The following is a 13,545-nucleotide window of genomic DNA, read 5'->3' on the forward strand; positions in this document are numbered from 1 at the left end:
CATTACAGGAGCACATGTGTCTTTAAATCATCACTTGACAAGTGAAACTGATGGAGCTTCAGCTAAGAGCTAATGTAATTTTCCCTTCATCTTGGAAGAATTCTCTTTCACCATGAGAACTCATGCTCTTTCCTCACCTCCTCTTCAGACACTCACCATTTATATTTAATAAGTGCCACTTTGGCAGCTCTCACTATGTCAGAGGTCTCCTTTGGGTTTTAGATTAAGACCAACATTTTGGACAATTGTCAAATACCCTAAGGAAAATAGCTCTCTGATAATTGAATGTGACAACAGGATTCGATTCAGAGTGTTAATTACCTCAAATGCATTTGAGAATGTACTGTGAAGTAACAAAGAGTTTTTTAAAGTCACATCTCACAGAGGGCAGTTGGAAACAAGGGAGCCACACTACTCTTTTTTCTGCCAGCTGATACTTCTTAAGGCTGCCACCCCCAAAGATGATGAATTCAGCAACTTTCAAGCAAGAGTCTCCAAATAAACTTATATTTCACCTGTCCACCGAGAAATGCCTTTCCTGCAGTATAGGAGAAAAATCAGCAAGAGCAAATTAAGAGCAACAGCTATGGCAGATTCACAAATGCTAAAGGATGCTTTTAAAGAAACCCCATAAACAGTTACTTAGGATGTCAGGAATCCCTGTCCAAAAAAACACAAATATTAAAGGAACATTTGGAGTAATTTTTTTTTTTAAATCTTTCCAGTCCTTTATTTTTACTTCCTGAGCTGCCAAGGTATAAGGGGCAAAGCAAGAGCAAAACCCCTAAAGCACAAATGGGTTGAGAGAGCATCGGGCAGCTACACCGGAGGGACAGTTTGGTTTTCCACTTGCAGCACTTCCATTCACAGTAATTTTCTGTTCAAAATGCAGACCCCAACGATGGATGTTGATGCTGTTGGTTGAACACAAGTCTGGCAGCCTTTTAAACCAGTTTATTTAGTATCGCCTCAGGTCCATTTGGAGTTATTGCTGGAAGTGCCTTTTCCGCTCCACTACCCATGCAGCATCTCTTCCTTCCTAGGCAGGAGACGCTTGCCAGATTAGCCAAAATCATGTGCTCCCCAGCTTTGGCAATTCAGTATTGTGTAGAGGAACCCTAATGAGGTCCACCTTTAAAACAAAAATCCTAAATTAGGAATACTTGGCACTCACGAAAACATCTACACATTCGAATCTGTGGGTTCTGTCTTCCGCCAGTGCATTTGGACCACGACAGAGCCTCCCTCCCATGAGTGGGTGAATTACGCTCTCGGCGGTCTGGGCTGTGTCCCCCAGAGCTGGCTGGTACTGACCATTTCTTTCACTTAGTGTGGCTCCCCATGTGTCGTACTCTTCCCTTTTCTTGCTTGCTCACTTGCTTCTTAAACTTAGTTTATAGCACATGTGATAATCTCTTTGTATACATCTGCTTACACATACATATTTCCTGTCCTTTTAGTGCCCCATCCTGGCACTCTCTTGCATCTACTTTCTAGTTCCCTTGGAAAAACCCTATCTAAAAAGCATTTAAATGTGTTCCAGGAGTTTCAGACTACAAGTTCAAGTATTTGCCTCTCCTTTTCTCTCCCTTCACACTCATCGCGGCCTGAAACAACTCTGGATGGTACCTTCCTGCCTTTGCACACACAGTTCACTCCTCCCAGCTTCTGTTTCGGTCTCATGGAGCCTTTCCCCTTGTCCCCTGTCTCCTCCTTCAGGCTTGCTAGCCCACAAGCTGAGCCGCTACGTCACCACGCACTGTACCTCCATCAATTCCTTTCCACCACAGTAGCACAATCTTGGGTTTACATGTGTATTTGCCTCTAGGTAGTAACTTTTTGAAGACAGAGTCTATTAAATACATATTAAAAGACCCAATGAAAACCTCTTTTGTGGTTTTCCTTTTTAGTTTCACGTTTGAGGGTTTTTTTTAATTTTTATTTTTAATTATTTTTTATTTTTATTTTTAAGATTAGGAATAGTGATAGAGCTCTTCTTATACCATGGAGAAGAAAAACTGTGCATTTTGATATGAAATCAAGTACAATAATGAACCCCAATCATCTGCCACTCTGGCCCGTGGCAATGCCTCCAGAACTCTTTGAGAATGGCCACACACTTTCATTCACCTTCCCACCTTACACCAGCAAACCTCCTTGTTTAAAAACCATCCTCTTCACTTTGAGAATTTTAAAAAATTTAAATGGTAGTACTCTCTGGTTTTCAGACAACTATTTATAATTGAATTTGATAACCACAACTCTTACACAGCATCAGGTGGTGGGTGGTGTCCCTATGGCTTAAAATGATCCAGAATCGTTCGTCTTAAAAGGAAAGTAACTTTATTTAACATAAGAGTTTTGAAATTAGCTTGTCTCAGACCCACACTGTTATCTCACGTATATAGAGAATGTCATTTGCAAACATATATGCATATTAGTTCATGAATGAATGAATCCCACATGATGAGTTTGCATTTCTAAAGATTGTTTAATAAGCTATGAAGAAAAGCAAAAGATGTACTGAAGAAGCCTTGAAAGATGTGCAGTTTGGAATCCTGAACAAAGACATTACTTTGAGAGGCAGCAGGATAGAGTAGAAAGAGCCCTAGATTTAAGTCAAAAGAGCTGGTGTCAGGATTGCCGTGAGTTAATTAACTGCTATTATGGTAGACAGGAAACCAATCTAAACCGGCTAAACAAAAAGGGAATCTGTGCTGTCTAACGTAACTAAAATGTAAAAAATAGAAATGGCTCGGGAAAGGATCCAGTGAAATGAGCAGGACTCTTTCTTTCCTGACTCATCTTCTTCAGTTAGCTCCCTTACCTGGGCACAAGATGGCTGCCATTACTTCCCGGGGTTGTGCCATTCTTCAGGAGAATAGTGCGAGAATCTCTGTCCCACTATTCCCAGCCCAAATCTCAGTACACCTTATAGATTCTGATGCTATCCCAGACCCACTGAGAACTAATTGATCACTGTGGCCAGGGAAATGTACTGCACAGGTCTAAGTAGCATGTTTCATGAGTTCAAAGGTATAATCCGTTCCACTTGGAAGCACATGAATTAAAACTGGGGGACAGTGGGATTATTGCTTAGAGTAATAATGCCACAAAAAAGAAAAAGTAGATGGATGCTGGACAGAAACAAAACCTAGAAGACCCCCACAGTGACTTCCTTTAGCCATTAACTCTCCATGCTTGTTTCCTTATCTCTAAAATGGAAGAACAGTTGTTCTATACACATTAGAAAATTATTCAGAGCGATAATTAAAGTACTATAGATGGAAAGGCCCTATATGCTATATAATCTATGCTATATAAATATATATATGCTTATTATAATTCATCAAATATTTTATATCGGAAACTTTAACTCTACTTACACGGATCTCTCTAGTTTCATTAAAATGACAAAGGATAGATCTGCTTCTAGTGAAACATTCCTCCATAAATATGGCATTTCATGATCCAAAGAATATTTTTACATGTGATTTCCCCCATTAGAAATGAACTACTTAGTTAAGGCATACTGTCTAATGTTGACAAATCAAGAAGTAGAGGTTGAAGTATATTACCTAAAGTTATAAAGTTACTCACAACCAAATAGTTATTTCTCATCCAAGTTAAACAGAGGAAGGGAAAAGGAAAGGAAGAGACAAGTTAACTAAAATACCACATCTCTCATAGTAAGAAATCAGTATCTACCATGCAGAGTTGGTAAATCAAGAAATGGAGGTGCATGCATGCTAGTTAGAGTCACAGGGCAACCATCAGAAGAAATGAAAACATAAATGCTTAAAATGGGATACTTTTCTAAGAAGTGATACCCCTGATAAGTCCAGTGCCCATCTGGCACCTTGTCAGAGGGTAGTAGCTTGGGGGGTTTAAATGTCTAATTTCGTAGTTCCCCGAAAATAAGACTGGGTCTTAATATTAATTTTTGCTCCAAAAGACGCATGAGGGCTTATTTTCAGGGGATGTCTTATTTTTTCATGTACAATAATCTACATTTATTCATGTACAACAATCTACATGTATTCATTTATTCATGTACAAAAATCTGCATTTATTAAAAAACAGTCATGTCATCTTCTGTAACATCATCATAACTCTCCAAACCCCGAATTCCAGCTTGAATTTCTTGCGACTCCATTTCTTGTAGAACCGTTGTCCCCAATGTCTCCTGTCCAGCAATAGAACTTTCCAATGAGCACTTCTTGTCCATGTAGCCTGCCTGTAGTGCATTGGCAACACAGCTGGCAGTGATTTTATCCCATGAATTCTTCACCAAGTCAGGACCTCTTGCAGGCTAGGCTTCACAAAGTTTCCACGCTGATTTCTCTCCATTCTATTTTCAATGTAGTCATTGATTTCCATGCACAAATGGTCCTCAAATGGCTTATTTATTGCAATATCAAGAGTCTGGAGATAGGCAGTCAATTCTGAGGGAATCATTTTTTGATCCATTCTTCTCTCCGCAAGGAAGTTCTTCATGTCTTTAGCGCGGTGAGTGCTGGCTGAATCCCAGACTAGCAGACCTCTTTGGCCACCTTGCAAAACAAGTGGCAGCATTAAATCGACTCACTTCCTTATAACTGCTTGTGTGCTCCAGGCTTCTTCAGTTTCAAGAACATAAATGCCTGAAACACATACAACCTTATCTTTCTTGCCTTTAGTGATGATTAGAAGTGGGGCTTTCTTTCCATCCATCCAGACAAATTGCCAAAATACAGGTAATACATGCACTTTTGTAACCAGTGGAGGGAATGTAGAGTGATGAGGCACCCCTCTGATCAATTGTCATTTGAGGTGCTTGGCCCATAAACACTGCAGTTTCATCCATAGCAATCATGATGGAAAATTGGTATTTAGAAAAGTCAATGCGATCAACAAAGGACTTGAATGCAAGTACACATTTAATAACTTCAGTATCTTCCAGCTTGAACAGTGTTGTCGATCTTAGAGACAGTTCATATCACTAAAGGAAGCCATCCAACCAGTGCTGTGATGCTTTGAATTCTTCTGGGGCTATTTCTAACTGTGGTGCCATTGCAAGGGCAAATGCTTGAATATCAGCCCTGTGCACAACCAAAGCCTTTGCTCTCCTGTCAGCAATCCGTTCACAGATGATGTCTTCCAGCTCGGAAAATAATGGTTGCCGACCTGATCCACACTTGTGCTTCTTAGCATTTCCCTTGTCTACCTGTTGACTGAGGTTATCGTACTCTGCTCATTTTCGGACCATTCTGACCATTCTTCTCTTTGCAGAAAGCCATACGATTCTTACCCTGGGAGTCCTCCACAATTCTGTTCTTGTACTTGAAGAAATAGCTTTCTTTTTGCATTCATCTTGTCTGGGGGTCAAAATCTTGTTCCCTTTAAATCTACCATTAAATCAAGTGCTAATTGAAGACTTAGAGACAGGAGTGGCAACAAAAACGATGACAGTTAAGAATGATGGTCCACACAAAAGCAACGAAAAATTGCAGGCACCAAAATTCAGAAAATGTTTCTTTATTTCACACGAGTGCATTAAGTATGTCCATTATAACACACGACGTATTGAATTATGAAGATTCGTATTAGACACAACCACGTCCATTTGTTATCCAGTGCGCACGTTATTCGTGCACTGTGCCTGTACTCCAATTGCTCATTCAGCAATACGTCTCGAGTTCATCTGTTTACATAGGTGTTTACCACTCGTCCAAAGGTGCCCACTTGGGTATTTACTAATACTTAATTATAATTTATATTATCATTTATTGTAAGTATTAATGTCAATAATATTATTTACTTATATTTAATTATATACTAATATTATTATTTTATAATTCAATACGTCCATCATGTGTTGCAACAGATGTACTAACTGCATCCGTCTGGCTGACGCTGACGATCTTAATTGGGGCTTATTTTGGGGGTAAGGCTTATATTACGAGCATCCTGAAAAATTATGCTACGGCTTATTTTTCGGTTAGGTCTTATTTTCGGGGGAAAATGGTTATTATGTTGCTTTGTACATCAGAAACTAATAAAAAAAGGGAGATACTTTTCTATGTAGGACCATGGTTTATGCAAAGGGGAGAAAAGATAATTTAACTTTTTATTTGATATCCTTCTTTATTGTCTGAATGTTTATGTATGTTTTAATTATATTTATTTAAAATATTCTTCTTCAGGTGACCAAGATAGCAAAAGCAGAAACTATAAAAGAAAAGCCAATTTATTTAATAGCAATAGCAACAAGCAATCCTAGCAGGCAAAAACCACCACAAATAAAACTAAATGATGAAGGATGAACCAAGAAAAGCAGTTTCAACACACATGTTGATAGGTTAATTGTCTTTATAATATACATGGTGAATCATTAATCTCCTTACTATATCAAATGTACTAGTTATGTTACCTTAGATAAATTACTTAACCTCTCTGTGCCTCAGATGCCTCGTTTATAAAGTAAGGATGGTAAATAGCACTTAGCTCATTGGATGGGATTAAACATAAAACACCTAGAACAGGGCCTGGCTCGTGGCACTCAATGAATGTTAGATATTAGCCGCTGGTATTACTCCTGTTATCAAAGACCAATAAGAAAAAAGTAAGCATAGTAGTTAATGGGCAAAGGCTATAAGACGGTTGTGAACAAGAGGAGAAACAAAAATGATCAGTAATCCTACTAAATAATATCAGCTTCACCAATAGTGAAATAAAACAAATTAAACAACAATGCAGTACCCTTCTATGCTTAGCAAATCTTCAGAAGTCAGGAAAGAACTTGAGTGGGAATACTTGGCATACATCAAAGTTTGTGGAAATGGGAATCCTCCTATATTACTGGTGAAATAAAAGTGATAAGACTTTTACAAAGGCAATTAGGCAATACTTATTGAGTCATTAGAATCTGTGAATTTATTGATCCATCAATTTCATTTTTAGAAATTTATCCAGAGAGGTAATTAAGGGCACCTGCAACAATTTATCCATGGAGAATGGTACATTAATTTGTGCAAGAAGTTGTATATAAGTTACTAGTTGGTCAAGTAAATTATAATGTATTAATATCATGTAAATCTATGCAGTCATTTGAAAAATATAGAAAAATGTATTGATGTGAAAAGATATTCACAATGTTTTTTTAAAAAAAATAAGAAAAACTTGAAATGGTGTATTCAGTGAGATGTATTCTGGTTTTAAAAAAATCACAGTCTTTTTTGTGTGTGTGTGTGTGTGTAATTATAACATATTATACATATAATTTATACATAATCAAAGTGTTAGGTGGGATCAGAGGTGATTTTTATTTTCTTCTTTTGGCTTATATACACTTATTGGAAATAGATTAAACTATTTATAACTAACTCTGGTCCAAAGACTCCCCCATTAGCATACTTGATAATTGGCAATCTTCATTTAGATACAGATTCTACATAGGTTTAATTTTTTTTTTATCCATGAAAGAGCAGAAAGAAGGTAAGTGTTTTCAGCTATTTTTCTGGAAAACAGAAATATTGCCAGTATAGTATGGAAACATCTACTAGTGAAATAATTCCGCAGTGTGCAAATACCTCCAGATTTTCTTAGAGATAAAATGAGATTCTCATTAAGCAGCTGGCTCTTGTATGACAATAAAAACATACTAGACGCCTTTATTCCCTGTTAAGCAACGGCTCATAAGGAAATTCAATGTTGATCATTAAAAGAGAAGGAAACATGGAGCACTAATTTTCTGTTTTCAAATAAGATTGTTATGCTGCTTAGAGGATCTTACCAGAAAAATGCCATTTAAAGTGTGATACCAGTGAAAGCTTGGCACTTAGAGTGAATGACAGTTTGAAAGACCACAGCTCTTATAGCCCATGTATCTTAAGGGAAATTGAACAGTTAATGGGATGGCTGTGAGACTCAAAGAACAATGCCACTAAGAGGAGTCTTGAGATATCATCCAGCCGTTCAACAAAAATGTACTGAGAAGCCCTGTGTGCCAGGCGTTAATGCTGAGCACTGATGATGTAGATGGATGGGTACAGTCACCCAGCCCTGCTCTCAGCAGCAACTCTCTGAAACAGGCAAATAATGGTTACAGAGTGATTTCCTGTGTGCAACAAAAGCTTGTTTTAACAATCACCCCCAAAATAGCTGTGTGGGGATAGGTTATTAACATATATCACTAAGGAAATCCCATTATTCTCTTTGTCCCATCATTTCTAAGTAGATTGCAAACTCCTTGAAGGCAAATTATAATTTTCTTCACCCCCACAACATACAGCTAATTATTTCGAAGGCTCTCGCATAATTACTGAATTAATACACCCTTTCAGCTACAGGTGGGGACATTTTACTAAGCCTCTCATTAAAATCTTTTCTAGAAGATGGGTGTTTAATCTTCTTCATGTTGCTTCTTCCAAATATTTGAAAAGCCTTATTAGTTATGCTCATTAGCTTTATGTCTTCTCTCATTTCACCCATAGTTGTAAACACCAACGTGATAAGAAGGTGTTTCCTTTTGATGAGAATAAATGGAAACTATTATCACAACAAGAAAGTATAATATTCCTCACTAATCTGCTTCACTTAAAAACAAGTTCCTTATATCTTGACACATCTCTCTGAACGTAATTCACTTTGATATTTGCCTTGGAAACTGATAATAAGCATGAAACACATATATTTTGATGCCTGTCTAGATACTGCTGTGATACATAATTTAAAAAAAAAAAAAAATCATGGCCCTTTTTGCTTAAGGATTCCTTGTTCTGGCCGCCAATTCGGAGCCGATTCATTTTTTGGACACCAGGTGGCATCACGTAGCAGGCCTGGGAAGCCATCCCCGCCTCTGTAAGAAGCAGCTGGGAGACAGCTCACCTGACCTCCAGCTTTAAGTCAGAATGCCCGTGTTTTCTTCACACACCCCTCTGCTGCTGCAGGCCGGCTTGTCTTTTCCTCGTTCCTGATATCTGGTTCCTGTTTCCTGCCTATGACTCTGGCCTCTTCCCACCCTAGCTCTTAGTGTCCGTGTTCAGATTACTGAGAATTGACCTTGGCTTTATCCTGTGACTCTGTCCCTTGTCTCCCAGATTAGATCTGACATTCACTCATTGCATCTCCGGAATTCGGCCCCATGACTTGGAACTTGCTTTGCTCCATGTCAAGCCATGCACAACACACTGACCTACCAAAAATAAATAAATAATAGAAACCCATGTTGACAGTGTCTTACTCAATTCCAATGCACTTTAATTCATTGATAAATAAGTCAGATGTAAGTGACAGAAACCCAACTCAAAGTAGTTAAGCCAAAGGAATCCATTGGTTTATTTACCAGGGACTGGGCCAACTCTGAGCATGCCAGGACTCAGAGACTCTGTTCTTTCTTGGCCCCGATTCCCTCTGAGTGCTAGCCTCATTCTTTCCCAGTGCAAGTAGACAACTTACTCTACAAAGCAGGAGACGGTGACTAATGGCATCACAAAGCTTATATTGTTCTAGCTCAATATAACCCTTAATTTTCCCAATATTTGCATATCAGCCACAGAGAGGAACTCTTATTGGCTTTGCTTGTATCAGATCATCACCTGTAAGCCAATCTCATAGTACGTCAAGGGAATGAAACATGATTAGCCAGATCTGGATCATATCCCCATCTTGGTGGTCAGTGGCATGGAATCTATTATTAACAGAAAGTGATTGGAGGACAAGTATGATGGGCATCCCAGAACAACACTACCATTATTTATGATAATAGAATATTCAGAACATGGTGGATTGGCATGAAGCAGATAGGTCCTATGTCATTACAAACTCAAAGGAATGCTTTATATAAAAAGGCAAAAATTATTTTCCAAATGTAAAACTGATTTTGAAGAAGAGAAAAGGAAAATCTCTAGGTGTGAGAAATAAGAGAGGGAAGCTACACCTGTCAGTGGCCACATGATTTTGTATAGGATGCAGACCCAAAGGTTTTGGAGCTAGAGTCCCATTTCCATGTGGAAATCAGAGAACTGTCTGTAAGCTCATTTGTGGAAACAGAAACTGAGCCAAGCTCTTTGGATAAAGCCTGGAATCTCAAAATCTCCCTCAGTTACATAGATTCTGTCCATCATCCTATATAATGATGAGAAAATGTCATTTTTTTTTTTTTTTTTTTTAATTTGAATAAAAATCCCTGGCCTGAGCATTTGTGAAATAGCAAACACAAGCCAATAAATTAAGACAAAAAGTTTTAAGGACCATTCAAACGCTGCCCCAGCCTCACTTCCCTTTTCTTATTTCCCAATATGCCTAAGGGCTACTTTCTCAACCCATGCACACAGAAATCCCACAGAAAAAAACAACCCTTCCTGAAACTGAGTTCACAATAAAAATTCACAGGCCACAAAAAGAAATAACTCCACTATGAAGAAAAGCCAGGAGATAAATAAAAAGTAAATTAGAACAAGCACCCTAAGAACTAAACAAAAATTATGAAAATTGGAGATAAATTATAAAATGAGAATGTTAAAAATGACTAAAGGGATAAAATGGAGGAGTAATGTTAAAAATAGTAAAATAGAAAACAAAAGAATGTTTCAAAATGAAAAATACAGATATTGACATCAAAAACCAAATCAATGAAATAAATGTCATATTAAATCCAGCTGATGAACCAGAAGATAAAGTTAGCAAATGACCCAGAATACAGAACAGATTTAAAAAATATAAAAGTCTGGTTAAGAGACATGGAAGATAGTACGAAAAAGTTCAGAATACATCAGTAAGAATTTCAAAAGGAGAAACCGAGAAGGATTGATTTGTAGCAATATGTGAAGAGATAATGGATAATAATTTTCCAGGGTGGAAAGCTGGGGACATTTTCTGCCACACCAGTTGTTGATATGCTTTGTGAGGAGATGCCTTAAAAATTCTTTATGTCACAGGTGACTGTAAGCAGATGTTCTAGTCGAAACTATTTTTGAGAGAGAGAGAGATTTGGAAAAGGTAGTTCTGCCATCTGTCATACCTCGTCACTAAGTCAGAGTAGCTGCTTATTCATTTTGTTCCCCTATTTGACACTTTGGCTCCTTACTTGACGGGCTTGGACCCACGATGACCAGCCATGTACAAAGAGAGTTGTTTGCCCTGAGCAAAATACACATGAGGCAGAGATGGGAACCAAGGTGCTGATATAATAAACACCAATACGTTACTGACCCAAGGACTAAAGTACCCATGCTGGCATGATCACCTTATTTTCTTTCTATAATCAAGTTACTCAAGAAGTTGAATCATAATCAGTGTCCACTTTATTAATTCACCACAAGAAATTACTGTCACTGGAATTTCAAGTGCCCCAAAGGTCATGGTATGATAAAAGCTGTCTTTTCTATTAGGCAGACCTACATATGAAGGTGACTTAAATCCAGAGGGTCAGATGGTGTGTGCATGAGGATAGATGAAGAGTAGATAAATGAGTCAGATGTTTATCTGCATCCTTCACACGAAAGGTTCCCCTCCATGGGACTTGAAATTTTGAAGTATTTATAATCACCCCCTGAATCCATAACAACATTTAGAATAATTTAAAACCACTCAAAGTTTGTTAGGATAAGTAAATCTCACTCTCCGCTACACAAAGCTGAGATGGTCACTTGCAATGTTTGCTTCCGTGATTCTTTTCAATTTTTTCATGGCTAACCAATCCTTCTGATTGATGCATTGCACTTTTGTCATTATACATGAGTGTCATTTGTCCTGTCTAATGGCCTTTAATATCTGATGGGGTATCGATAGTGATTTCCTCAGTGTTTTTAGGTTGTAACCATGGCATACATTCACAGGACAGTGGCCTAGTGGCAGGGGATAGTTCATAACTAGGTATCGGGGTCATCAATGAGAAGCCACCTGTGAGAGGAACCAATCACAACATTGGTCTCACGTGAGGTAAGATTTCAAAAGGCTGTCAAACTGCTTTCTATTACTAACATGATCTACAACACGATATGTTAAACTTTCCAGGAGGAGATAAAAAACTTCTTTTAGAGTTTGAATAAAGCTGTGGTTCTCACCTTGGGGGTGGGAGGCACATCTAAAAAGACAAAAACAGTTTCGGGAGCTCTGGGTTAAGAAATGTTTTGTCTTAATGCATATGTTCTTTCTAACGCACGTAAGCCTAACTGCTCCTTCTGAACAACCAAGAACATGCCTTTTATTCCAGGTATTCAATTCTGAACTTTTTTCCAAGAAAAAAAATTTTCAGAGAACAAGGAGCCAAATCAATATGAAATCATAATTGTGATCTAAATTTAAAGCTCTCTCTTGGCCTGGAGTGTATATAATCTGTTCTTATTACTTGGACTCCATAATGAATTTACAAGGCAGGCTTATTGCAAGTTTTATGTGGGCTCTGCCTTACTGGGCCATGTAATGCTTAGGGAATCTGATTAAACCTTTGGGAAGGAGCAGCTGTTCAGCCCTAGAGGGTGAATTCAGAGCCCATTTTTCAGAGTCTGACTGCAAGGCCTAACATCCTTGCCAGCTATTGGATGATAAATGAACTGTCTTTGAATGCTCAGCTCCTGTGTTAATAGCTTTAAAATGTCGGTTATTTATGGGAAAGAAGTTGGGAGCTCTTATCAATTTTCCTGTTCCTGGGGTCCTCAAATATATCTTTTTTTAATTTTTTTTTTATTGCTAAAATGGAAGACATTATGGAAAGGAAAAGGAAGAAATCCTTTCACAATTTCATTTGTTCTTCGTGGGTTAACAGCAAGAGTTTCTCATTTTAAAAGACAGTGAACTGAGTGCCAGAGAATTCTTATATGAACAGAAACACATAAAACCCAGGCCACACGCTTTCTGGTATTATCCTGTAGTATCGGAATCATAATATAGTTTCATCTGATTCTTCTGAAAGCACTTCATTTAAATTGGACATATGAAAGTCAAATTCTGAAGCCTGTGCCAAATAGCTTATTTCCAGAATGGCAGTTAAATGGTCAAATTTGGTCTAATGCCATCAATGTGTGCATACTGATGCCATTAAATGAAATCCTAGCCTTCATATGTTTACAGATTTATCCTTTGTTATCTTTTCCATCCCCATCCTCACTAGCCTACTTTGCTTTTATGGACATCAGAATACCTTCTAAGTGGAGTTAACTCTTAATTATGTGACAACCATTTAGATTTTTCAGACATTCTCTATTGTTGTCATAGTGGTCTGCTTTTAGCCATTTCATTATCATTTTATAAGACAATATGAATATTAGAAAAAATATACATGTTATGCAATTCAATTTTCTTTCTATTAGTAATTCTAGTAAAAGTTTTGGTGGAAAAAATTTAATCTTAGGACATACCTTATATGTGGTAGTGTGTTTTACTTCTCCATGGAGAAGTAAAGGCTGGGCTGGGAGTCTAGATTCAGACTCTTTCATTTTCTAGCTTTACCTATTGAACAAGTCAGTCAACCTCTTCAAGTCTCCTTTCTAATTACATCAAGATGGCAGCTTTACTGTACATTTCTATCCTCATCTTAAAAAATAAAACTATCTTGGGATTTTA

General features: G+C 37.7%; 1 protein-coding gene across 1 annotated transcript in view; it reads left to right on the forward strand.

Annotated features, from left to right (window-relative positions):
- Positions 1–13,545, forward strand: part of SLC9A9 (solute carrier family 9 member A9) — a 572,969-nt gene that overhangs the window by 190,539 nt on the left and 368,885 nt on the right. The gene's annotated exons all lie outside the window — the stretch shown is intronic.

The sequence above is a fragment of the Rhinolophus sinicus genome, chromosome 17, assembly GCF_057876585.1.
Source record: "Rhinolophus sinicus isolate RSI-liver-muscle chromosome 17, RSI-T2T, whole genome shotgun sequence".
NCBI classification, from domain to species: domain Eukaryota; kingdom Metazoa; phylum Chordata; class Mammalia; order Chiroptera; family Rhinolophidae; genus Rhinolophus; species Rhinolophus sinicus.